This window comes from Crocodylus porosus, unplaced genomic scaffold (assembly GCF_001723895.1).
Source record: "Crocodylus porosus isolate Cpor-Errol unplaced genomic scaffold, CroPor_comp1, whole genome shotgun sequence".
NCBI lineage: Eukaryota > Metazoa > Chordata > Crocodylia > Crocodylidae > Crocodylus > Crocodylus porosus.
This window is the reverse complement of record NW_017728886.1, coordinates 138636388-138661682: the sequence shown is the minus strand read 5'-3', so window position 1 is coordinate 138661682 and position 25295 is coordinate 138636388. Positions and strand designations below refer to the sequence as shown.

At 41.7% G+C, this 25295-nt stretch overlaps 1 long non-coding RNA gene across 1 annotated transcript in view; it reads right to left on the bottom strand.

Moving 5' to 3' along the window:
- Positions 1-24553: 24553 nt before the first annotated feature.
- The window catches only part of LOC109324564, an 8305-nt gene continuing 7563 nt past the window's right edge, over positions 24554-25295 (bottom strand). The window contains exons 2-3 of the long non-coding RNA XR_002104960.1: positions 25100-25102; positions 24554-24652 (exon numbers count right to left, since the gene is read on the bottom strand). This is a non-coding gene — a long non-coding RNA (uncharacterized LOC109324564). The remainder of the gene's footprint in view (positions 24653-25099; positions 25103-25295) is intronic.

The following is a 25295-nucleotide window of genomic DNA, read 5'->3' as shown; positions in this document are numbered from 1 at the left end:
CATCTTCCTTCCTGTAGTTCAGGGATTCACTTAGCTATTCCTTTAGATCAACTTATTTTTTCTTTTTTTAGCTTATCCTTCAGCCTCACTTCAGGCTTTCCAACTTAATTCTCCTGATGTCTCCTGGATCCCAGCTGTAGGGCCTTTTGCAGTCACAAATCAATAGCCCCTGGGTCTTCACAGCTGTACTTAGTTCACCCCAATAAAGTAAATTATGACTTATTTTCCTAATCAGGCTCCCAAATACATCAAAAGTTCCTAAATTAATCACACATTCTTCTTTAAGATGCCCTATAATTCAAGTTGGATGGATAATTCAATCCCCCTCCATTATTTTTCCTTCTCCTTTTTCCCCATGCATACTGTAGAGATCTCTGTGGCCTACACATGCCTTGGCTTGTTTCTAATCCCTGCTGCTTTCTTTTCAATCTTGGCTACTTCTCACGCTGCCAACCTCTGCTGGATGCCCTGAGAAACGTCTCTTATGTGGCCCTGTACCTAGTGTTGCCAGAGCAGCTCCCTCTGCCCAGCTGCCTGTTTAACTTAGCTTTCCCAGGGGGCTGGTCAGATCCTTGCTTGGGGTTTGCCTGAGCCTCAGCAACCCAGATGGTTTCAGGTGCCTGAGCCCTCTTCTGCCCAGGTCTGCACAGCTCCCAACTCCGCTGCATTTTCCCTGTTCCTGAGGGATGCCAAATGCAGACAGCCTTCCCAGTGTCTCTTTAAACTCCCATTTTCTTCTCCTGGTAAATCAGAACTAGCTCCCTGGGGCATGCGGTCCAGTGCTCCTGGAACCCTGCTCACTCGCAAGGACACTTCTCCCTAGGCACCAGGGACGCGCAGCCCTTCCAGACCTGCTCTGGTAAGTCTCTTGCTGGAACAGTTGGCCCTGGCTAGCCCCAGCCCCTGCTATAAGCACCATCTGTAGAAAAACCAACCATTAAATCTTATAGAATGTTTCTGTCTTCTATGTAGCCATGCAACACATTGAATATTCCCTGTGCCATTTCATGTTCATGAAGCAGGAGCCTGAACAGAATGTCTTCAGCAGTACTATCCTCCTACATATAGCACACAATATCCAAGATGTGTGCATTATGCCACTCCGTGCTCAGATCAATTTGAAGAGCAAAAGCAGGGGTACATTTCAGGCATTTAACCAGTGTTGTTTTCTGATCACTTGCTATTGCCTCAATACTTTGCTTCATGGTATTGTTTGAGAGGGGTATAGATTTTAATTTATTAGCCTGCGCTTCCCCACACATTATTTTAACCATATTGATTACAACAGGTAAAATCAAGTTTCTACAACTGTGAAGTTTCTTTACCTGTGCAAATTGATTTGGTAGCTCACCTCAAAAGATGTTCCTTTGAGCTTGTTCAGAGATGGTCAAGGCCCTCTTAAAACTGCACTTTTTGCCATGAAAGCTCTGGTTTTAGATGGAAAGAATTACTGTGGTTTCCCAACATATTCCTTGTGAACAGTTTCCATGTGTTGTTTAAGCTTATTTGATTCATGTTTTCGATAGGCAGCACGTTGAGACATAGAAAGCATTTAGGTTTTTTGTGGGTCTTGTGAAAAACACTTGTAAAGCTATACTCAAGGAACACCTAATCATATTTACGAACACATTTCTTGTTTCTCATTCACAACCGAGTCAGTAGGTTTACTGCTGGAGAAGGATGATCTGCATAAAAATGTGTCCATGTTGTTATCGATAATAATTCACCATTAATTATCACTCTGACTCACTTTCACAAATTGTGTAGGCATAGTGTTTGATGGGAAGTTCTCACTTGATGTCAGACAAAACCAGAACAAAACCACAATCCCCAGAAATCAATGCTCAGGTGTGGGTGGGTTGTATAGCTAACAGGGATAACACAACAATATGATTGGTGACTGTCCTCCACCTGAACAGCTGTGCCACTAGAGGCCTGGTGAGTAGAAGCAGGACTAGGATCTGTTGCTGTGAGTTACCACTACAGGGCTGGTGAGCCCAGACAGGCTTCTATCCCTGCTTTATTGGGTGGGGGTGTGAGAGATCCTGGGACATTTCAACTTGGGCAGCACATCTGTGAGGAGTGGCCACACCTTAATGAAATAGGAGCTGGAGTGGTGTAACTTTGAGCCAAATAATGAGTGCTTAAAACCACTTCAAGGTGCTAATGTGCAGACAATACAGGGATTAAGAACTCAAGGAGCCACCCAAAATTCCCATTTAACAAGACCTTTATCCTGCATGCTTTCTTTCTACCTTATTTCCTAAACTTCTTTCTCTGGTTCCCCCTCCACTCCCTCCCCCTCTCCCTCCCCCCCCCCCAAAAGGGGCTACAATCAGATTCAATGGTTGTTGATCATTCCAGATTTAGAACACCCCTCCAAAATGTTTCTGAATATGGCAGCCAGGTTGAGAACTATTGTTATGCTGTCTGAATTTACCTCAATGGTTCTAAATTATGGAGCTGCCACATGCTCCTGCCTGTATGAAACCTAAAATGGGCAGGAACAGAGACATAACTGAGTGTTGTGCTCTAGGCATAATTCTCTTGTGCCCCTTGGGATACAGATAGGGCAGGGAGTGAGGGAAGGAGGTAGTCTTGCCTGCTTGATGTGTCCTTGCACTCCACTCCTCCAGCCAGGTGGTACAACAGGCTGTTCCAACCCAGCCTGACCACTGTGTAAAGGGCTATGGCTGGAGTGTGTGTTCTTGCCAAAGATCTTCTTGGTCTCATCTTGTGTTTTCTTCCTGGAAACAGAGGAGCATGGAGCAATCCCTCCTGCCTGATATGCCTCTGTTTCTGGGAGATGTTTGTGGGCTTGGACCAGGAAGGGCTACAGGAAGAGTGGGAATCCAGCTGCAGCTGTTTCCTGATCTCCATTTCACCTAGTCATAGTAGCAGCCCCACCACAGTATTCCTGGAAGGATGCTCACAGCACCCTGGTTGAGAACCATTAGTCTAATTGCTTAACTCTGAAGACTTTCAAAGTTTCATTTTCTACTCTGGCTGACACAATGCCAACTTCCTGGCTTATTACAATACATAGGATTAGAAGTGTGGACATTAGATTTAAGAAGAGATGGCTGCTTTCTCCTCTCTCTACATACTGTAGTTGAAAATGTAGGGTCATGGAAATAGTTGAGAAAAAAGGCAAGCTTAAGTACAGAGAAAAAGCTCAGAATCTTGGATAAGTCTCAAAGAAGACAAGTAATACAGATCTAGCTGGAAGATTTAATATAACATTGAATGAAGTATGTGAGGAGAAAATGCAGGGACTAGAATGAGACTCATATCAGGGATCCATCCAATATTTTTTGTAAATGATAAATCAGGTATTGCTGTTAGTACCATATTTTAGAAGTTAATTTGTCTGTCCTGACAGACAGCTATCACTGCAGTGAAATACAATGGTATTTATAGAGCTGGCAAATAATAGGAAAAATTATTTGCAAAAACTGGAAAAATTCTGCCTTTCTTGTTAATTAAGTAATTTTGAGACTTTTATTTATTCTTCCGTGAACATAAGCGCAAATAGATTTTTGTTTGAACAGCTATGGTAATATGTTGCCCCTTTGTGAACACCTGAACTCGCATATGAACAATGTGCCTTATGACTAAACACTGACATTTACTGTTTGAGACCAAAATGTCCATCTCATCTTTGTGAAGCTTCAGTCATTTAGTAAGTGAAAACAGTATCGTATCATCTACATGAAGAATCCAAAACCAGAAATACCAGTCCAGATAACTGATGACTTCTTCACAGTGAATACATCAAACAACTCATAGCCCACCATATGCTCATGTTTAGTGCTCAGTGAACAACTTCAAAACAACAACAATCTGAATCTGTTTATAGATAATTAGCAAAAATAAAAGGGCCAAACTCTTCAGCTAAATAGTTTGCCAGCTATAGCTATGGGGGAACAGATGTAACAAACCAAGAGTCTTTTGTTACAATAAAGACCTCAATGATACAGTACAAACTTCTCAACAATAGTCTGGGGATGTTGTTAAGGCTAGCAAGAGAAAAAATAGAGCTGCTACTTCATCTAACATTACTGATACCTTTGGGGAATAGCCTCAAAGACTCTGCTAAACCTGTTGTTTTTCAATACTGTAGTGTCCACTATTAGTAGGATATATAGAAAAACCATACAGAATAGCATCACAACGCAATACAATTGATGCTGTATTATATTATTAAAATGATATTAAAACATATTCATGCTCTGACACAAGCCTGATGATCTTGCATCGGGTTGTTGTGTTTTAGGGCTGTGACAATTTTGCTGGAACCAGAGATGTTTTCTGGCACCACAGTTCAGACTGAGGTGCCAATACTACCAAATTTGTGCAGTGCCTGAAACTGGGCTTTTGTTTTTGTCATCTCTCTTGTTGCATCCCATTAACGTTTTATAAGCATGGCTTAATAGAGGCAGAATCATCTAGTCAAAATAAAAATTACATGGAAAAAATGGGGTTAAAACAAGCTAAAGGAATCTTCAAAAAGAGGCTAGACAATCACCTAGCTGGGGTTGTTTGACCCCAGCATCTTTTGCTGCCCATGGCAGGGGGTTGGAGTTGATGATCTGCTTAGGTCCTTTCTGACCCTACCAACTATGAAACTATGAAGCAAAGAGTGTGTGTGTGTGTTGTTATTTGTTTGGGAGGGGGGAGGTTGGTTAAACTATGAATAAAAGTATATTAGGATAAAGTTGTAATGCTATTTCTAAGGAGTACAGTATTTTTGATACTGGGCCACTTTGTACACTCATAGTTTACTCACATTTACCTCTGTTGAGCATAATACTAACAGTTAAATTACTAGTATGGGAAAGGAATGAAAGTGAAATAGACTTAGGTGAAAACTGATAATTAGTGTTTATGTAATCACTGATTGCCCTTTACTCTAACTGAAATTGATGACCAGATTCTATACCTGTCACTCCTGTTAATGATCAGCTTAATTCCATGGGGACTCATTGGGCACATCTACATGTGTTATTAATGTGTTGTAAGCTTACCACGTGGTAAACTACTGTGCAATGAAATTTCTGCAGCAGGATGTCTATATGTGTGCCTGTCAGGAGTAAATTTGCTTTGGCCAGGAGCAAATTTGCTCTCCAGGGGAACAGTTCAGTGCAGGACTACTCCAGGTCTGCTGTTCCCAGGGGAACCTCCAGGGTCTTGGCTCCCGGTCTGCCGGGGGTGGGGCAAGCTGTTGCACTTCCAGGCAGCTGCCTCCAAACTCCATGCACTAATCTGTGGATTGGAGCCTGGGGCTGGGAAAATGTCCCTTCCCCCAGCTACAGCTTCTGAGCCCCATGCCCCAGTTAAGAAGCAGCTGTCCAGGGGAAGGGGCAGTTTCCCTGCTTTTTGCTGCCTAGGCTGACTGGAAGCAATTTGCTCCCAGTCAGCAATCTACATGTCTACTATTATGCAGTAGTTACTGCGTGGTTCATCTATTACCTGTATTTACTAATCTACTGTGCAGTAAATGCTGCACACGTATAGACAGTAATGCTTTACTGTGTAGAAGATTAGTCTACTGTGCAATAAAACATCTTGTATAGGCACACCCTTTGAGATGTAAATAGAGGAGGAGATGCAAAGCCCGTAGTTCATAGCAGTGTTCATGGCAAGGGGAAAGTGTTGCAGATACTTATGAAAATCAGGGCCTAACCTGAAAGTTTTCTGAGGGTCTTTGGGCTCAGGGAATAAATACCTTACAGAGTGACTAGATGACCAGACAGACAGCACAAATAGAAAACTGCAGAGTGAATTATCAAAGCAAAATAGCCAGCAAATAATTAACTAGCAATCAATAGACTGAACTGTGTGTGCATAAACTATTTATTAAATAATTTTGAATTATGAGCAAATTTGTAAAAATCAAAACCTGCTTGTGGATAATTCACGATAGAAAAGGAGTTAAAATTGTTCTCTAAAAATAGTTCATGCATTTATAAACCTGAAATCAATTACAGAAAATTGCATTCATGCTAAAGAAATGAATGCCACAAAATAGTACTAATGGAACTAATCCTTAGCTGGTGGAAATCATTATATTTTTATTGAATGCAAGTGGGACTGCATCATTTTACACTACCCGAGAACACTACTATTATACCTTCAAGTGACATAGACTGTTTCTCCTGCTTTTTTTGTTGCGTCTCTTATGTTTTGTTTTTGTGACATATTTTGAAGCCTGTGTTGCACATTTTGGTGCTTGAGAACTCAGAATTCAGCAAGGCTCCCCACTATCAATGGGAGAGGAATTTCTCACTTTCTCATTAATTCAGAGAAAGATTTATTGATAAGAGGCTCTCTCTTTGTGTTCCATGTTAGTTTTTCTAACCCCCTGGGAGAAAAGCAAGCATGATGGCCTGGAATCATAGACATAAAAATACAGCAAAGATGTACTCCTCTGATCATTTAATGTGTTCTTTCACTCCATCTAACAAATATCAAAGTAAACTTGGATGGAGCACATTTTTCAGTATCAGACAAATGAAAGGTATGTTCTGGCTGAGACAGTCACTATGCATCATTATGACTCACCACTTTTCTCGCCTTCTCAAAAGAATGGATAAGCACATAGGCTTTTCAGAAAGCTCCAGAGAGAGGGTTTTAGACATAGGATTGTGCATAGCTGTTAACACTTGTGTCCAAAAAACACACAGACACACCCTGCAAATTGTTAATTAATCAAGTTAAACAAACCTACCTGGACCTATGACCCTATACAATGCCAAAAAAAATAATATAGTATGTGAAATAGGATAAATGGATACATTAAGATGGATATAAAACCAAACTCACTAAACACTGAACATTCAAGAGCCCAGACCTTTTAGGTTATTCCTAGAGTATGGATCCTGGGGTTAGCAATAGTACAAGCAACTTATATAATGAAGAAAGGATCAACCTAGCCAGATACGTACGTGCTTCTTCCTCTTATTGCTCATCAGAATAATAGAAAAAATACTAATAAAGCTACTTTTTGTGGCAATTTGGGTGTAATTGCCTCTATCCAATGGGACTCCTGTGAATACCATTGTATGACAAGCTTTTTCAAATACTTGGTAGCATGCCAGGTGCTTGTTTCTGAGCTTGTAAATGAACTATCTGTATAGCATGTTGAATGCCATATCCTTTGGAGGAAATGGGTATAAGTCACAAACCTCAGGGATTTTTGGGTGTCATGGCTGTTTTCTTGAATTTGTTTTACTGATATGGTAGGTGTATTCTCTACAGATAGGTTGCGTCAAGTTGCATTTAGCCTTATCATCTTTACGCTTATATGCATTGTGGTAGCTGATATAAAAAGTATTTATTATATGTTATAATAGGGATGGGATTTCACAAGATGATGATAACTTTCAAGTGATAAACAATGAGTTTTTCTTTGGCACCTTGGAGAGATTTCAAAGCTGAAATAACTGAAGAACAGTAATTGCTAAGAATTAGCATTTGACATGAGCGGTTTGCTCATATCCTTTGCAGATGTGCTCCAAGGCACATCTAGACAATGATGAATTTACATGTTAAAAAGAAGAAACCCTAACCTGAGTAGCACCTGAAAACAGGAAGAAAATTTCCTATGTGGGGGAAATTATGTTAGAGTATCACCATAGGTCAAGAAGGTGACCTTCTGTTTTCAGTAGTCAAGCAGCAGACAGCAGAGAGGGGTTTGGAGCTTAAGGTTACCCCTACAGGTAGGAGAGCCCTCTGGGAGTGTCGCAATATATTCTTAATGTGCACTTGAAAATCTGGCTGTTCAGTTTCATTTATAGAAACTTGGGTGTTTAGCTCTTCAGGTTCTTGCTTCAATCCCTGATTGTGATGAGATGGTGGCTGCTATACAAATACTTCAGCTTTCAAGTCCTATTTAGTGGTCTTTCAGGAAACACTTCAAACACAATGAAAAGGATTATATACTATGGCTGGTAGGAAAGAAAGGGTGAGGATAGTTTAGGTATAATGGCTTTATAATGAGTTTCAATAACAATTGGTAGAGTGAAATTCCTTTTTGTTCTACGCACCTAATTTTTTTTTTTAAACAGAGCTATATTTCCTAGCACTTATGCACAGTTTTGAATCCTCTTCTCCATGAAAGCAAAATAAAATTCCCATGCCCTGCCCAATGAACATCACAGAATGAAAGCAGAAGAGGACAACTGTCACACCTTTGAGGCCAAGAGTCTAGTGGCCAGGACAACCAGTCAAGGAACAGAAAGTCCATATTTTAGGTTGTCCTAACCCAGAGGGGGACTAAATTTCCATCTCCTGTATCCCAGAGAAGTGCTTTAACTACCATACCAGGGATAAGCATTGTCCAGACCTATCTCCAGTCCTCTTCTTAAAGCTGGCCCTCTGAGCAACAAAAGTGGGAAATAAGTGGGGACAGCAGGAAGAGAACAAGCCAGAAGGCATGTGATTCAGTGACATGGCTGCTGTCCTGCTCTGTTCCCAGTGGCCAAATCTATATGAGACGCTACTGCACAGTGGTTATTGAGCATTTATTTAGTACTTGTGTTGCCCTGTCGGATCAGCCCAACTCTCAGGATATCAATATTGCACTGTTAGATAGGAGGGTGTGACACAATTGCACATATACAAACACACAAATGAATTAGGTGCATATACACACACTACCAACTCAGGCACACACACATCCAAACTAGCCTAGGCACATGCTTACCTATCACCAATTCAATCATATACAAAGTATACACCAGAAATTAGACAACAATCAGTTGTCAATACCCACATGTTCCATACACGGATCACTAATTTGTATATCATGCACACAATGACATATATTTATATATATACATACATACACACTCACCAGTTCACACACATACAACCCACCTACATAAAGGCACAGGCAAGTTCCTAACTTGGATGGTACGGTATGTATGTGTGTGTTTGGGGTACTTGGGATACCTGGGGGAAAGTTACAGTGAGAGAGAAAGTGTAAAGAGTGAAAGTTGCCAGAACTGGGATTAGAACCAGTAGACTAGAGAGAAGGTGGGCTGAGGAACTGAGGCTTGAGATTACTTAAGGTCAAGTGGCCCCTGGGTTATTCAGGCTCACCTGGTGCCAAGGTGGAAGGAAGGGGAAAAGCCCAGTGGCAAGGAGGAAACAGTCAGGAGACAGAGGCAGAAAGCTGGGAGATCAGGGGAAATGCAATGGAGACAAGGCAATAACAGTGGCAGAGATCAGGAGAAAGGGCAGTGGAGATGAGTCAATAGAGGTGGCAGAGATCCAGGAATAAAGCAGTAGGGATGAGACAAAAACAGTGGCAGAGATCAGGTGAGGAGGTCAGGATGGCTGGAGTCACAGGAGCATGGGAGAGCTGTTGGAAGTAGTGGTGAACCAGAAGCAGGAGAGGGGGAAAATGAGACAGATGTTAGAGGGGAAAGGAGCAGAGATCGGAGCAGAGCTGAACCATAGTAAAGCAAAATCCAACTCAAGGGTCCAAATAAAGTTTTATTAAACAGACAACATGCCACAAAGCCCCACGAAGTTACTGGTTCAGGCAGGGCCTCTGGGTGGATGGGTAGTGTGGTGTGGTGCTGATCCAGATGGAGAGGGTGTCCCAAAGAGTCAGTCTTCACTACCCCTTTTTATGGGGCAGACTACCTCTAATCTCCTATGGGGAGGGCATGTCCAGGCAACGTCAGTCCTGTTCCAGAGGGTTCCAGGTGTTCTTACTGAGCATGTGCAGCCTTGGCATAATGGTGGGTTGCCTCATCTTTTGTTTTGTGAATGCTGAGGGTGGTTCCAATGGCTGGGTCATGGTCCAGGTATTGGTTTTGGTGGTTCGGTTATTCAGAAGGAGCTATTTTTAGACCTACTGCCATTGTCTCTCAAGTACCCTCATTCATTCCCATTCATTCAGGAACCAAGTTACACAGGTGGGGGAGGTGTGAGTCATGGATTATACAACAGGGCATGGGGACAGGATGGAGACTTGACAAACAAAATGAAAACCTGACATGACTTATGCTAATTTACATATGTAGGCCTAAATCAAATAGTATCAGTAAAACAGCAATATAGAATAGTAAAAATCAATATAAACATAATAATTATACAATATAAAGAAGGAGGAAAAACAAAACAAATACAACTTGCTACCAAAATAAAATGCTGAAGCTTGTCTTATGTCTTAATGCACTTATACCTATCTACAGGGAACAGAAAGAGAGAGAGACAAAGTCAGAAATGGTTGGGGAAGGGGAGGGAATGCATTTTAAAATGAAAAAAAACCTGGGGGTTGCTACACTTGTATAAACAGGTACTTAATAAATGTGCAGTAATCTGAGGTACTGTGCAGTAGCACTGGCAAATTGCCTTTTTTTTTTTATGATGCTACTGAGCACTAGCCTAATACTACTGTGCAGTAGAATTGCATCATGGTTTTTGCTATACAATGCTATTGCATAGTAGTATCAAGTTACCGCGCAATCAGCATCTCATGTAGATGCACTCAACGAGGCAGGAACTTTCATGGTGCAAATAATCCATTTTACCCACTATTGAATGCAAGGTGCTGTGATTCTGTTTCAAGAAGGTTGGAGGGAGATCTGAGTAACAATTTGTGGTCCGGTGGTTAGTAGGCCTGTGCAAAGCAGCTAGTATTTAATTTGGATTTGGATTTGGCCAATTTGGGGACAGTAATTTGATTTGGTGATTTGAATCACCATCCCAAATCAATTTGGCTAAATCTGATTCAGAGATTTGTCCGCCACTGAATTGGCTGAATCACTGAATCGAACAGGCCCCATCTCCCGCCCACTCTCCCAGCCCTGTCGATGGTTGCCCCACCCAGTCCTGGTGTCTCAGCTCCTTAAAAAAAAAAAAAGCCTCACACTTACCAGCTGCTGCCAGGTTGGGGGGGTGATTCCCACTGCTCCACACTGTGGGGGGGGCTCTGCCATGAGCCCCCATCCCCCACCTGCTCCCTCCCACCACCATGGCTGCCCTGCCCAGCTCCAGCTCCCAGCTCTTAAAAAAAACAAACAGCCTCACACTCATTGGCCCCTGCCAAGTGTGGGGGCAATATCCTCTTCCCCCCACTGCCCTGCAATGCATGGGGGGACTCTGCCATGAGCCCCCAGAAACCCCAATGGCTGCTGCAGCAGCCGGTGAGTGCAGGCTTTTTTTTTAAAGAGCTTGGAGCTGGGGCCAGGCAGGGCAGCTATCAATGGGGCTGGGAGAGTGGGTGGAGTATGGGGGCTCGTGGCAGAGCCTCGCATACAGCTGAGGGGGGACAGCGGGGATCACCCCTGCCTGGAAGCGGCCAGTGAGTACTGAATTTTTATTTATTTATTTTTTTAAGAATTGGGTGCTGGGGCCAGGCAGGGGAGCTATGGGAGGGGCTGGGAGAGAAGGTAGGGGTTGAGAGTTGCTCAGAGGGGCTGGGGGAGTAGGCAGGGGTTGGGGCCTGGTGGGGGTGCCTCCATGGTCCTCTCCCCACTCCAGCCCTTGCCTCCTACTTATTGGCACAGAGTCTGGATCCAACTCCAAGTGCCAGCAAACGGGGACTGCCCAAATCTCCAAAGCTTTCTGAATCTTTTCCATATTAATTTGGAAAGCTTTGAATTGATGTGGACCTTTTTATTAGTCTCCTGATTCCTTGTTATGCCAGGGGACGCTAGGGGAAACAAGGTCTCTCCCAAACCCTTCTGGTCCTCCCTAGTGAGTTTATAGACTGTCACCAGGTCCCCCCTCAGCCTTCTCTTGTGAAGGCTGAACAGGTTCGGGTCTCGCAGGTCCCAATTCAATTTGGGGTCACAGATTTGGCCGCTGAATCAGGCTGAATCTCTTCTGAATCATATCAGTACCCAAAGCTTTGCACAGCCTGAGTGATTAGAGCATTATACTGGCAAGCAGGTGGTGCAAGTTAAAACCCCTTTGTGTTAGGTGGCCTAGCAATGTAATCTTTTCCCCAGGTAAGTGTTCTAACCATTTAGCCTATTGGGCTAAAAGAAGGGCCATTTCTCTTTCTCCTCTGGCATCTAACAGCTACTAGTCATGACTTTCCCTCTCTTCTTCCTCTAGTATCTAATAGTTGCTCGTCATGTTTCTTCTTCAATTAAACGTTTGGAGTTTACCCATATACATGCACACTAGATGATTTTACTTTGCTGCTCAACTGTCTGGCTGGAATCCAAGCCTACTAAGCATACTTACCATGGTGCATGGGCTTGTACAAGCATAGCTGTACATAACTGTCAAAATCTACTGCTATGCAGCCAAGTACTTCATCACTGACATGCAAAAATCAAGCAAAACAGGATTTAGTCCATGCTTTCTAACTAGGGTTTTCATAGACAGTCCATTAGAGGGTGGTTCAAAAGTTTCTTACATCTTGGGACTCATCAGATCTTGCAACTAGGGCACGAGTAGTAGTCCATCCTCAAGACAGAGAGCAACTAAGCCCTGGAAGAAATTATAAGAACTACTTATACCTGCTGCTGTATTCAAAATTAACTACAACTATTAAGGAACAAAAAAAAAAAAATGAAATAAAATCTATGCACAGCCCAGGGAAAGACCTTTCTTCAGACTCCAACTATATATATAAAGAAAACAAAATATCAGGATGTATAAAGCATAGGATAGGAAATACTATTAAAAATATTTAGGGAGTACATTCTTCCTATGTGAAATGGTCTTACATTTAGGTGTTTATATTCACACCTTCTGTGATAAGGGGAGTGAGTGAGACCAGATAATGTAATCATAACTATATCATGTAGTGGATTAAATCAGTACTGGTAAAATTATCAACAGAAATGTTTGTACAGCGTTCATCTTCTCAAGTTATAAGTTATACATACAAAACACTTCCAAATGGTTCAAGAGCCAGCAACTCCTTTTTAAGGATTTTTAACATACTTTTCATATCTTAAGCTTTGGACAGCTAAGACTTGCAGGGACCTCAAGGGTTATCTAGTCCAACCTCCATGTCCAGGAAAGATTAATCAACATTACCTACCATGTTGCATGCAGGGGAGATTAATAATGATTTCTGTGGTCCCTTAACTCTAGCATTGCCCTATAGATTGAAAAAATACATACCTAACCACTGGTGTTTTAGATGCAAATTATATAACCACTTCTTCCCATCCCACCACTGTAAAATCAGAAAAGGAAGAATACCTTTTCACGTATGTTTTACCTTTTAAAAGTTCAAGGGAATGTAAGAACACCTTGCTTTCTTGCACTGTATATCTGATCTGGATGAGGCAAATCCACTATGTTCCCTTCGGCTGTGCTTTATGAAGCACCATTTCTTGTCACTTTATATTCATGAGGTAATCCAATTTAATACAAGGTTTTATCAGATGCGATGTCTCAGAGGTGCAAGCAAGCAGATCACTGTCTGGGTCATTTGTGTAAGAAGCCCCTTAAGGTATGGAACAGTTAACTGGAGGGTAAAATAAAATATTCATAATTTTACTGCTAGATCTAAATTAAATAGCCTTTTTATTGTTGTCATTTAACTACATAACATAAAAAACTTTAAAAGAAAAACACTAGAGCAATTTCTTCTCCTACTAAATTCTCTTTTGTGAAGAATTTTGCAAACTCTGATGGATCTCCTACTCTTAATCTCTTTGGCTAGGAACATATGTTGCACTTGTCTCTGAACAAGTTGTGCCTGCATTTGGCCTGGGACAGAAATATCCTTGGGATTGCATGTGCACACATCATCTTTCTAGATTAAATACAAAATAATCAAGTTTTGGTGAGCATTTGAATGCACTACCACTTTTCTCCCAGTGATTCAGTGATGCAATCCCAGGATAACTATTCAGATGAACTTTGCAACGTTCTAAGATAAGATGTTCATACTTCTTATACTGTACACCTTTTCAGGGTTTATCCAACAATGGACATCTGAATGGTTTATCCTGGGCAATGCAATGATTGTAGCACTTGGGAAGAATGGCTCTTATGACCTGGTGAGCCAAGTTCTTCCAGCTGCCTGTTTGCCCATAGACTCCATCAACAATATTGCTATCACAGGATGCCAATGCAAAAACCTTATTTTTTTAAGATGTTTTGTGATCATTTTGCAAATGTGTTTTAATCTCCCTTGACTTTTATACTTCTGAATTTCTCTCTTTCAACCCTTTCCATGAGATCGCTGTATAGGACACTATCCATACCTTTATTACTTTGATATATAGCTATACTGTATTCAGTGAAACAAATACAGCAAAACAATCTTACTGGAATTTGTTTTCCATGTGTTCTCACTAAAAGCAGAGTTGATAAGGTTTTGCTCATGTTTTACCTCATCATCCTTTTATCATTGCTTCCAATCTCCTCTTGAAAGGTATTGAATTATTTGCACAGTCACTTGCATAATTAAACTATCAGGCAATTACTATCAATCTCCCAGGTCTACAACCAGGGACAGAAAGTAAAAGACTCTATTGAGAAGGCCTATCACAAAATTTAGTACTGTTAAAATGAAACCTAGAGAACAGTCACTCTGATCTTTGTCACAAGTCTCTTGAAACAAAATGATACTGTTCTCTGCTGTTTTGACACAGTTTGAAAAGCATCAGATCCTAGCTAGGGAAAGAGTCCTTTTTGTTCTCGGATTCATCTACTGATTCAACTTCCCCCTTTACTTTCAGTTCTTCTTCCAGACTCATAGCTGGGTTTAGATCGGATGAAGTGTCACAGTAATATGGCTAGACTGCTTCTAGTGCTTCTGGTAGCTTGGGTATCTACATGGCTTAATATTGTGCCACATAGGCATGCCCACAGTCTTAATAGAGATCTAGTATATGGGCCTTCTGACCCAATTAATTCAATCATCCAGCAGATTCTGCTCTGGTTCCTAAATGTCTTGTCTAGAGAACGCTTCCTCAAACTCTAGACTTCTTAGCTTCCTCTTCTCCCCTCAGGCCCTCTTCCTGGACACTAAGGATTTCTTCCTAAGATAGGATGGCCTTTTATTACCTAGCAGCCTTAGTCCAGTTAGTTTTTCTTCTTTGTCATATGCTTTTTGGTGTCATTCACTTCACCTAGGGAGGTGTTTCAAACATGCACAAGTGAAAATGAGCCATAACTCCCTTACAGTGGGCCAACTCACCTCATGAGATGCAAAACGTGGTGTCTATTGGTACCTGTAGACATGCAGGGAAGCTGCTCCCACATACTGTAATTACAGGACATCAGAGCAGACTCGATTAATGGAGTCTGCTGGAATGTGTTAATCAGTGTAGTCCAGGATCCTCTTCATCTCATGTATTCAGCATCCCCACACTTCAAAATGGTAGCTTTAATTAAAGCTTGTTGAACAAGCTTTAGTTAAAAGTTCCCCTGCCACCATTTTGAAGCATGGGTTACTGAATACATGAGATGCTGAGGGCAATTTAATTAGAGCAGCTCTTAGACCATGTGTAAAGTTTTGTATGACAGGATGTCTTATCCATTTGTTGTGATTTGAATGTAATGGCATCTAAATACCCCAGGAATCAAAAGAAACGTATTTCCTTCTTTCCCTTTCTTTCTTTGCTTGGCAGGAGGGGACACATGGATACATGTCTAGGAGAGACCTCCAAAGGTGAAAGCAAAGGTGCTTGGGATTCTCATGCAATCTCTGAATTCCAACACTTGGGTTTTTCAGTAAAATATCAAGTATCAAATTTGAGACTTGCAATAAAATCCCAAGAGCTGGCAATATTGTGCCCCAAAGAAAAGTAATAAAGAATTATCTTTGCATTCAGGAGGACAATAGGGACTGCAGATACAAAAGAACTAGTCCCACCACCAAAACGGAGTAATCAATCCCAACCCTAAATGGTGGCCAAACTGACATAATTCAGTGTGGTAGTTTTTATTTAGCTAAACTCACTTTCACTTAGACAAAGTAATGAGAATCAGTCATGAATAATTACTTAAGTACAAACATGTAAATGCTATAAGGAAAATCATTATAAAACAATAAGACTTTGTTGTTTTAATTAAGCACAATCATTTCATTGACACATTTGTAACACTTGTTGCTAATGAAGATGTTGTTTACTAGTCATAAGTATTTTGCAATATGTTTATTAATTTTATTTGCATATGCTAAATTAGAATTGTTCCAAATCCTTTTGAAAGGAAGCAATAAAGCAGGCAATATCAGGTACCTACAGTTACGCTGCTGAGACATTGACCTTAAATTAACTTTTCTACCCACAACAGGTCATCCTCTCAGTGTATTCTATTTTTATTTTGAAAGATAACACACTCATACACTTTCTGTATATATGTTGCTGTGAATTCTATAGAAATGTAGGCCAAAAGGTCTGCACCTCGCTTCTCTATCTAAAGTGGGAGACTACATTTATACATGCTTGTGAGATGTACAGATACCACAAAGCTACTGGCAAGATAATTATTGCAGGTGAGTATGGTTATATAAACAATTTTCCATTGGATAGAAGAAAATAGTCCCTTATCACAGATCATCTGCTCTGGGGTAGCTGCTCAGGTGTATTCTTTACCCCTTGCTAATTAGAAACTGAACTGTAGTAGCTTAGACTACAATGGAAGAAAGATAAATTACTATTGATAGGTTTTTACTTACTGTGTAGTCAAATAAAAGAAGACACACTAAAAGTATAGGAGTTGGCCATGTTGTTGTTGAAATAGTAATTTACTGTTCTCCAGTGTTGGAGCCCTTCATCCAGTCCCAATGGGCTATTACAGAATCTGAGCTGTTAATGTCCTTACATCATGCTTAACTCTAGGAGGGGGAAAGCCTGTCACCACTTTACCATAATGTCATATTATTACGACAGCTGGATTATCTAGTAATCCTCCCTGCTGAAAGCACATTTAATGGATCTGAATTCCATTAGGATAATGGAGGGAAAAATCCTCAAAATGAATGAGTTTACATTGTTTTCCTAACTTTTGTGTTTTTAAACAGTCTCAAATTGTTGCACATATTGCATCTGTTTTCTGGAGCTTATGATGGTAAAATTTGAGAAAACAGCTAGATCTGACTGGCATGCTACAAGATGCAGTTCCTAACTCTGTTCAAGTGTAGGAACTTTGTACAGTTAGTTAAACCTGTGCAAAGTAGGTGTGAAATTCACCTTATAATTGCATAGCATTGTGCACAGATGTGACAGTGCAAAGCAGGGGAGAATCAAACCTGAAGTAGTAAGAGTTATGGCAGTAATTAATTCTATTCAGCTTTCTGTTCCCTCTGTGTAGCAACTGCCTGGGGGAAGGTGCTGTAACAATTCAAGCTCTGTAGAAAGATTTTAAAAAAAGAAACGGAAGGAAGAAAGGAAAGAAAAGAGAGAGAGAGAGAGAAATGTTCCACAGTGATCAGTGATAACGTTTTGGGCTTCTACTCCCAATGAAGTCAATAATAAATTTCCAATTAACTCTAATAACATCAGAAACCCTGATGGGGCTGATTCCCTGTAGAGGAACTGAAGGAGGAGTTTATAGGATATGTGTTAGAATTTTCATTTTCTAGGTCATAACATTTTAGCCTCATGTGTTCCTCTGTTTGCATATGAGTTCCAGACAATTATTTCCCTATTATTGAAACAAGTGTTTATTTACTTATTTGTTGTCCTACATATTTCAAGAGATACGACATAAGCTATTCATACTTGGTGGAGGGGGAAGAGATAGCTTCAGAAAAATAATGTGTTGTCACCAAAAATATCATCCATCCTTCAAGTTACAGTTATCCTGAAAGCCAAAACCCATAACGGCTAGAAAGCCTCAGAGGAACAATACTATCATTAGCACCTTTGCTTTCACCTTTGGAGGTCTCTCCTAGACATGTATCCATGTGTCCCCTCCTGCTAAGCAAAGAAAGAAAGGGAAAGAAGGAAAGACGTTTCTTTTGATTCCTGGGGTATTTAGATGCCATTACATTCAGATCACAACAAATGGATAAGACATCCTGTCATACAAAACTTTACACATGGTCTAAGAGCTGCTCTAATTTAAAATACAGTGTTTTTGTGGTTCTAGTGCAAAGCTTGAAAAATGACTCAAGTGTACCTCCAAAAGGATAAAACTCCAGAAGGAAAATTCCCTAAAAAAATCCTTCTTTCAAATGACTCACAATATTGAAGGGCTTGTAGAGTTGTGAGAGTCATGCAAATGCAAAAGATGAAGAAGATCCATAATACCTACCAGAGCTCATGTGTAGCATGTGCTGTTTATCATCTCCAAAAAGAAACTCCCATGTAAAACATGGCCACTGGCAGATACCTATGTTACATTGTACTATTAACTAAACCAACACTGGCTCTAAATTTCACTTATTTTTACTTCCAAGGAGAACTGGATCTCCATTTTTCATTTTTGCAAAGCACTTTTAACAGCAATTACACACATTTGGCTTATTACACCATAATCTCAATAAATGCCTTAAATATTTCATTAAAATATCCATTTATTTAATGAGATACGTTGAGCACAATGATATCTAAAATAATAAGTAGAAAATAATGCTATTAATATAATACATCTGTTTCTATTGAGAGCCCTATCATGTTACATGGCTGAGCACCTCCTCAGAGATATCAAGAGCTCTTGACTTACTCTAAAATTCATTTGAGAACCGAGGGTGCTTTCATTTTGTGTGAACTTCTTGGCAGTTTGCAAGAATATGGCTTCTTACCTATTTAAATATTGTCACATTCATTCTGTGAACACAGTATATTCTGCACCTTACTTTTCAGTTAAGAGTTGCTCTTTGCAACACAGCAGAGGTAACTTCTTGTAAGTTAAGATTCCCTCTGTTGGAAAACAGAAGCACCATTTACATCTGACAGAGCAGCTCTAGGTTCATTACTCTCCACAGCAAGCAGGTGAGAACTTCCTCTCGATGTTTTGAGAGCATCAAATGAATGGCTCTTTAATAATTTAGGACCCTTAGCTTCATGTTTTCCTTTAAAGATATTCATTCAGGTCATGACATTGTACTGAGCCAAAAGAGAACAGAATTCTTGTGAAACCATTCAGGTTTTATTCCTTGTTTTTCCTCAAAATTCAAATATATCATTAGAAATATAGTTTCCTGCTTTGGATATAAAGTAGCTTTTAAAAATCTGTCTGTGCTGAAAGGAAGAGTGAAGAAAAGTCAGAGACCTTATTTTTCCCTCATGGAAATCCTCAAAAAATGTTTTACTGCTTCCAATGCTCTGCCTCTCAACAAAGGAAATTAAATATATACCAAGGATTCAGTAAGACACCTCCTGGGAGCATCAAAATACACTCTGCAAGTGGCTCCTCATAGCTTCAGACTGAGAAATACAGAACAATGAGTTTTGCAAATGCTTCATCAAACACTAACTGTATGTTTTCACTGCAGTTAACCCAGGTTCTTCCTTGGGTTTTGGCCCAACTGTCTCTAATTGTCACACTGATAAAATTCTGATGTGAATCTGCAATAGCTATTTGACACAGCTATCTTACCTGACTGGAACTCAGGCTTCATTTTACTTCCTTAGCAGTGAAGGAAGACACAAAATCTGTCATTAAACCCCTGAAGGACAGACACGTTTTCTAGCAATTGATTAGGAAAGAGTTCAATGGATGTCTCGGCAAGGAATCATGGGATATTATTGCCTCTAAAAAGGCATACTAAATGATAACAACACAGGTGAGAATGGTCCCATCCAGGCTAGACTAATTCATGTACTGATTACCAGGGATAGCTGTATAGTGAAGACATATCCAAAAGACTGTATAGTTCTCTTTTCAACCTACTCTGCTTTTGAGAGGATACAGGTAACCACAAAAATATGTATGTGCTAACATTCTTCTAAACAGCTCCTAATCCGAATGAACAAGGCTCTTGATCCTGTCAGCTTTCCTGAAATATAAATTATGCAAACAAAACAACCAAAATAAATATTTTCGTTTTTTGCAGGGACGTATGCTGCCTTGTATTTGATTTTTTCCTCCTTCCCATAGGATTGTCTCTTACTGCTTGCACTTTTCCTATGTAGAATATTTAGACCAGGTCATGTCTACATGTGAAAGAAAACCAATTAGCATTAACATAGACCTATATATATATATATATTATAAGGTAATTTTCAAACTTGCCTTAGAAGCATAGGGCCAATTTTCAAAAATTACAAAGTTAAATTCTAAGGGCCCCATGAGACATTTGGGGAAAAGCATTCTAGGACCTCATGCATAATCCACACAATCACATATGTATGGCAGGAGACATGCCCCTTGCATTGCTTCCACTCCTGTGAGCCCTGCAGTGATGGGGCTCCCAGTGGGACGGCATGGAGATTGTGGCTGCTGTGACCTGGCTGCAGGTGGTGCACCCATAGGCTGGGGGCCCCTCAGGTGATGAGGCTCCCACCCACAGGGGAGCACCTGGCCACACATTCCATTAATGATGTGATAAGAGCAAGACACAAAGTTATTATATATTTTGTGTGTAGTTACACATTTTGTGGAATAAATTTATGGCTTATTGCTTGTTTTATCATGCTGTTAATTGACTGAATGTGTAACTGAGTCTCAGCTTAAGGCTTGGTTAACCAGTTAATCACACTTTAAGTGTAATGTGTAGATATGGCTTAAGTCTCTTGAAAAGGCAAAGGTACACCTATTCTATGTAAATGTGTTCGAAGAGTTTAAGGCACCCAATGATTCAGTCTGGCATCTGTGGGGATTTTCAGCATTTTACCTAATTATAAGCATATTCTAATGCCCTTTCAAAATCTAGCCTAGATATGGTACAGCTGGCATCTGTGGAAAGTGTCATGTTTATCAAATTAACTGCTGTGAAAAAATTACTGTATTTTAGAAAGAATGTTTAGATTATTTTGGCAATTAAAAATTTAGTCCTTGCTCATTTCTCTCTTCTTTTTCTATTCCTTCCTCTTGTTCCTTCCTTTTTTCTTTTTTTCTTTCCCTTTTATTACTTATTGTAACAGACATGTACATAGCTCATATATAGTCGATATACACTCATATATATAATTTTGTATAACATTTAACAAATTAAAAAAGAAATGCATTTTTCTCAATTACATAGGCATTTTTTGAATATGAGTATCATCGAAATATCAGTGATTACAAATCATTTATATTCCATTTGTGCTGTAACCTGCAGTCTCTCCTTTATATAGTTTTGCTCTAAAGATAATCTCTTGGGGTCAGTTTAGTATTCCAACAGCCCAGCACAGGCAGTCTGAAATCAGAAGAAGGTAAAGTATAGGGCTGTGTGAAATTTTGGCAACTGTTTCATTTAGGAGGTGTTTCAGGCCATTTTGGCACCCAAAACACTCAATCTGAATCAAAATGGAAGGTTCAGAAACATCTCCAAAATGAAATGAGGCATCCAAAATGTTTCAGAAATGTTTAGGAGATGTTTCAGAAAAATTTGGAGTTTTGGAGCCAGGCTTGCAGGGAAAGATCCATACAGGGGGTCTCCTCACTGCCACTGCCCACTCCCCACTGCCTCGGTGATACAGGGCTGCACCAGGCAGGCAGCGGCGGTGAAGAGACCCCAGCACGGATCTCTGCTCCCTGTGGAGCCAAGTCACGTGGCAGGGCGGTGTTGGTCCCTGCCATGCAATCTGGCTCTGCAGGGAGTGGAGATCTGGTGCAGCGCAGGGTTGGCAGTGGTGGGGAAGAGACCCCAGGGCAGATCACTGTTCCCTGCAGAGCCAGGTTGCGTGGTAGGGCAGTGTTTGTCCCTGCTCTGCAGGGATCAGAGATCCAGGAATGCATGGCAGGCAGTGGCAGGGAGGAGATCCCCAGTGTGAATCTCTGCTCCCTGTGGAGCCAGGTTGCATGGCAGTACATTGCTGGCCCCTGCCACACAACCTGCCTCCATAGGGATCAGAGATCCCCTTGGGGTCTTCTTGCCTGCACAGGGGGCAGCGGTCCTCCCACTCGCCCAGACGAGCCACCCACATCCCTGTCCTCCTCCCCGCTAGGGCCCTGCAGCCCCCAGCCCCAAGCCCTGGCTGGGCTTTGAAACAGATTCAGAGGAGATCTGGTGGAGCTGAATCTCCAAAACAAATTAGGCCAAAATGAAACAGGACAGTGATCCAAAACACCGAAACAAATCACTTTCCTCTGAAATGGCCAGATCCGAAACCGAATAGAAACACGGCTGTTTCACACAGCCCTAGTAAAGTACTGTTGAAGATGCCTCCGTTATGGTAGAATGATCAGGTATAACCCATGATTGATGTCCTCCACTATGGAACGTAGGTAAAATACTCATTTACAAAAACATGAAATATTTACTTGGATATTTCATGGTTTTTCTCAAAGTGATTGCTGAAAGTAAAATTGAAATGACTACAGTTAAGTTGGTAGGCCAGATCCTTAGCTGATGCAAATCTGTATGTCATGACTAATGGTAACAGAGCTAGGATGATATAAATCAGACAGGGAACTGATGCAGTTTCCCCGTTCATCTTAGATTTCCAATAACAATAGTCTCCTGTCAGCTTGGCATTCAGTGTTCAGCCAAAGTGTTAATAGGAAATGAATGTGCAATTAAACATTATTAAAACAATCAAATGCCCAAGCTCTGTTAAGGATTATTTTCTGGTTATTCAAAATACCATTTTAATATTGAGTTCTAACAAAGGACTTTAGTCATGGAATCAGCTGGTTTCCTCTGAAATATAAAACACTTTATACATGCCTTTAAATGCTTTCTTATAATTTCCTCTGGGTAAGTAATTGATATTTATTATACCCAGTGATCATTGTCACATCATGGCAGACTTATTTACATATCATACTTAACTCCCACCACTTCTCCCCTCCTAAAATTATGGCCAGGTACAGACATTACACTTAGACCAGTCTAAACTGATCAGAAATCTATCTAAACCCATAAATGTACAGAAGTTTGGTGCACATAAATGGTGGAACCAGGTCTAAAATAGACTGAAATAATATCGATCTAGGTTAGACCAGTGCATCTGACATCTGAACCAGTTTCCCTATTCATTCAAGTTGGTGTTCTCTAGAAAGAGCGTTTTGTTGCTGTTTTCTGGAAACAAAGCCTAACAGCCCCATTTCATCCACCCACCAGGCAGGGAGGCCCATGGGTTAGCTCTTCCACTCTCTGTAGCTCCCCTATTGGCCCATGTACTGCTTCAGGGTACTATCACAGTGTTGGTGGGAATAGGAAGCCCCTAGACTTGGACCTGCTGTATGACATGAGCACCAGTCATGGCCAAGGGTCACAGGGTCAGGGTGCCCAAAGGGAGCTACTGGATCCCAGGGGCAGAGGGTCATGTGAGGGAGAGCCAGGAGTCCATGGTCCCCACTCTGGTGATACTTTCCACCCTGTAGTCACCTCCTGCCACTGACTCTTCCAGACAATGGGTCTGAGATCACACACCTCTCTAGCTCCTACACAGAGAAGTCCCTAATCTTCATTCCAAAATCTTGGAATTAGTTTGCCAAGTCAAAATCTCCCTATCCCAGGCCTCCTTTCCAAGGTTTTGTGCTTGTTGAATTCAGCCCCTGTGACATTCTCCCTGACCCCAAACCCCTTCCTCTTTCCCTTCCCCTACCAAATTGCCCCTTTCAAGGTATTTCACCCCTTTTGCAAATCTCCTGCACCCCCTCCAAAGGTTTGCTGGTTTGTGTCAATAGGAAGAGGGACCAATATGAGGCAATCTTCAAAGATTTTCTTGATCAAAAATGAGAAGTTTAGAAACTGCAGCCTTGTAAATTAAGGTACATCTCTTCCTCATCCTGCATTCTCCCACATCCTGGTATGTGCTTCTGGGGAAATGGGGATGGAGAAGAGTAGGGAATGTGTTCTAGGCAGGGCTGTGGGCAGTACTGCCTGGGACTCAGAGCCAAAGGAGCCCCAGGTGGGAGATCCATGGCCCAGTGCCAGGGCATGGGCAGTTGAAGCCCTCTGTCCCTGCTTATTTAGGGTGGGCTCCCAGTCCTCAAGGGTGAGGAGTTAGTCAGCCAGGGTTTTGCACATTTGGACTGCCTGCCGTTATGCAGGGCTGGGGGCCTCAACATCAGCAAGGTACTCGCTTTCTCCCCAAACCTTGGTTTTGATGTGCCATGCCAAGTCTGCATGCTGACTCTGCCTAGGCTTCATGGAAGACTTCCCTCCTGATCTCACAGATGTTGTGGAGGGCACCTGCAGTGATGAGTTATATGAGGTTCTCCTCAACTACCTTGAGATATGTGCTGAGAGCCCACCAGAAAGAGAGGCTAAACTGGATCCCTGATGAAGAGGGGAGGTCTGATGATGTCACTGATGGCAAAATCAGAGACTCCAGGAACATAATGCCTCCTCTCCTTCAGTCTGGGAAGCAGGGAGTTTCAGAACTAATAGGCATCATGACTGTTGCCTGCCTAGATGTCAAAGATGTGGTTGAAGTGGCCCTGGTGGTCAGTGATACCCTGCAGGGCAATGGAGAAATAGCCCTTGTGGTTGATGAATGATGAGGATGTGGGTGCCATCCATGGCCCCACACAGTGGATTCTGCCATATGGGCTTCTCCAAGTGACCACCTGCTGCAGGTTGAGAAGGTGCATAAAGTGGTTGGCCAGGATGTCCTGGATAACCAGGCATACCTCCCAGATGGCTTCTCTGGCCATGGACTTGCCCATACTGAACCGTTGGCAATGTAGCAGTAACTATTGGTGGTGGCCAGCTTCATGGTGGTGATGGCCACCTGCTTCTCCAGACTGAGGGGCAGCTGCATGCTAATGTTCTGGCCTACAACATGGGGGGAGTGAAGGGGCACCTGGTTAACAATGCCTGTGAAGGTGGTCTGGCACATGTGGAAGGTCTTGACCCAGTTTTCATCATGCCAGGTGCCCAGGATGATCTGCTCCCACCCATCACTGCTGGTGGCATGAACCCAGTACTGACATTTGATAGTCTGGAGGTGGTGCCACAGCACCCTGGTGACCATGGCATCCTGGGTGGCCTTGTCTTCATCAGTGAGTCGGTGGTCCAATCCAAGATGCCTGGCAGGCACAGCATGTGGTGGGTGTCCCTGTGTGGGACAGTTGGCTGTTGGTTCATAGGCATGAAGATGCATGCCATGGTAACCCACTGCTGCATCAGGTCCAGGTAGGCATGTAATGTTCTGTAGCCTCCAGCAAGTCCTGTCAGACCAACCTGGTGGCCTTTTATGATCAGATCACCAGATCATTAGATGCAGGAGTAGCAGTGGATATAATCTTCCTGGACTTCCGGAAGGCTTTTGACACTGTCTCTCACCCTGTTCTCATTAAGAAACTGGGGG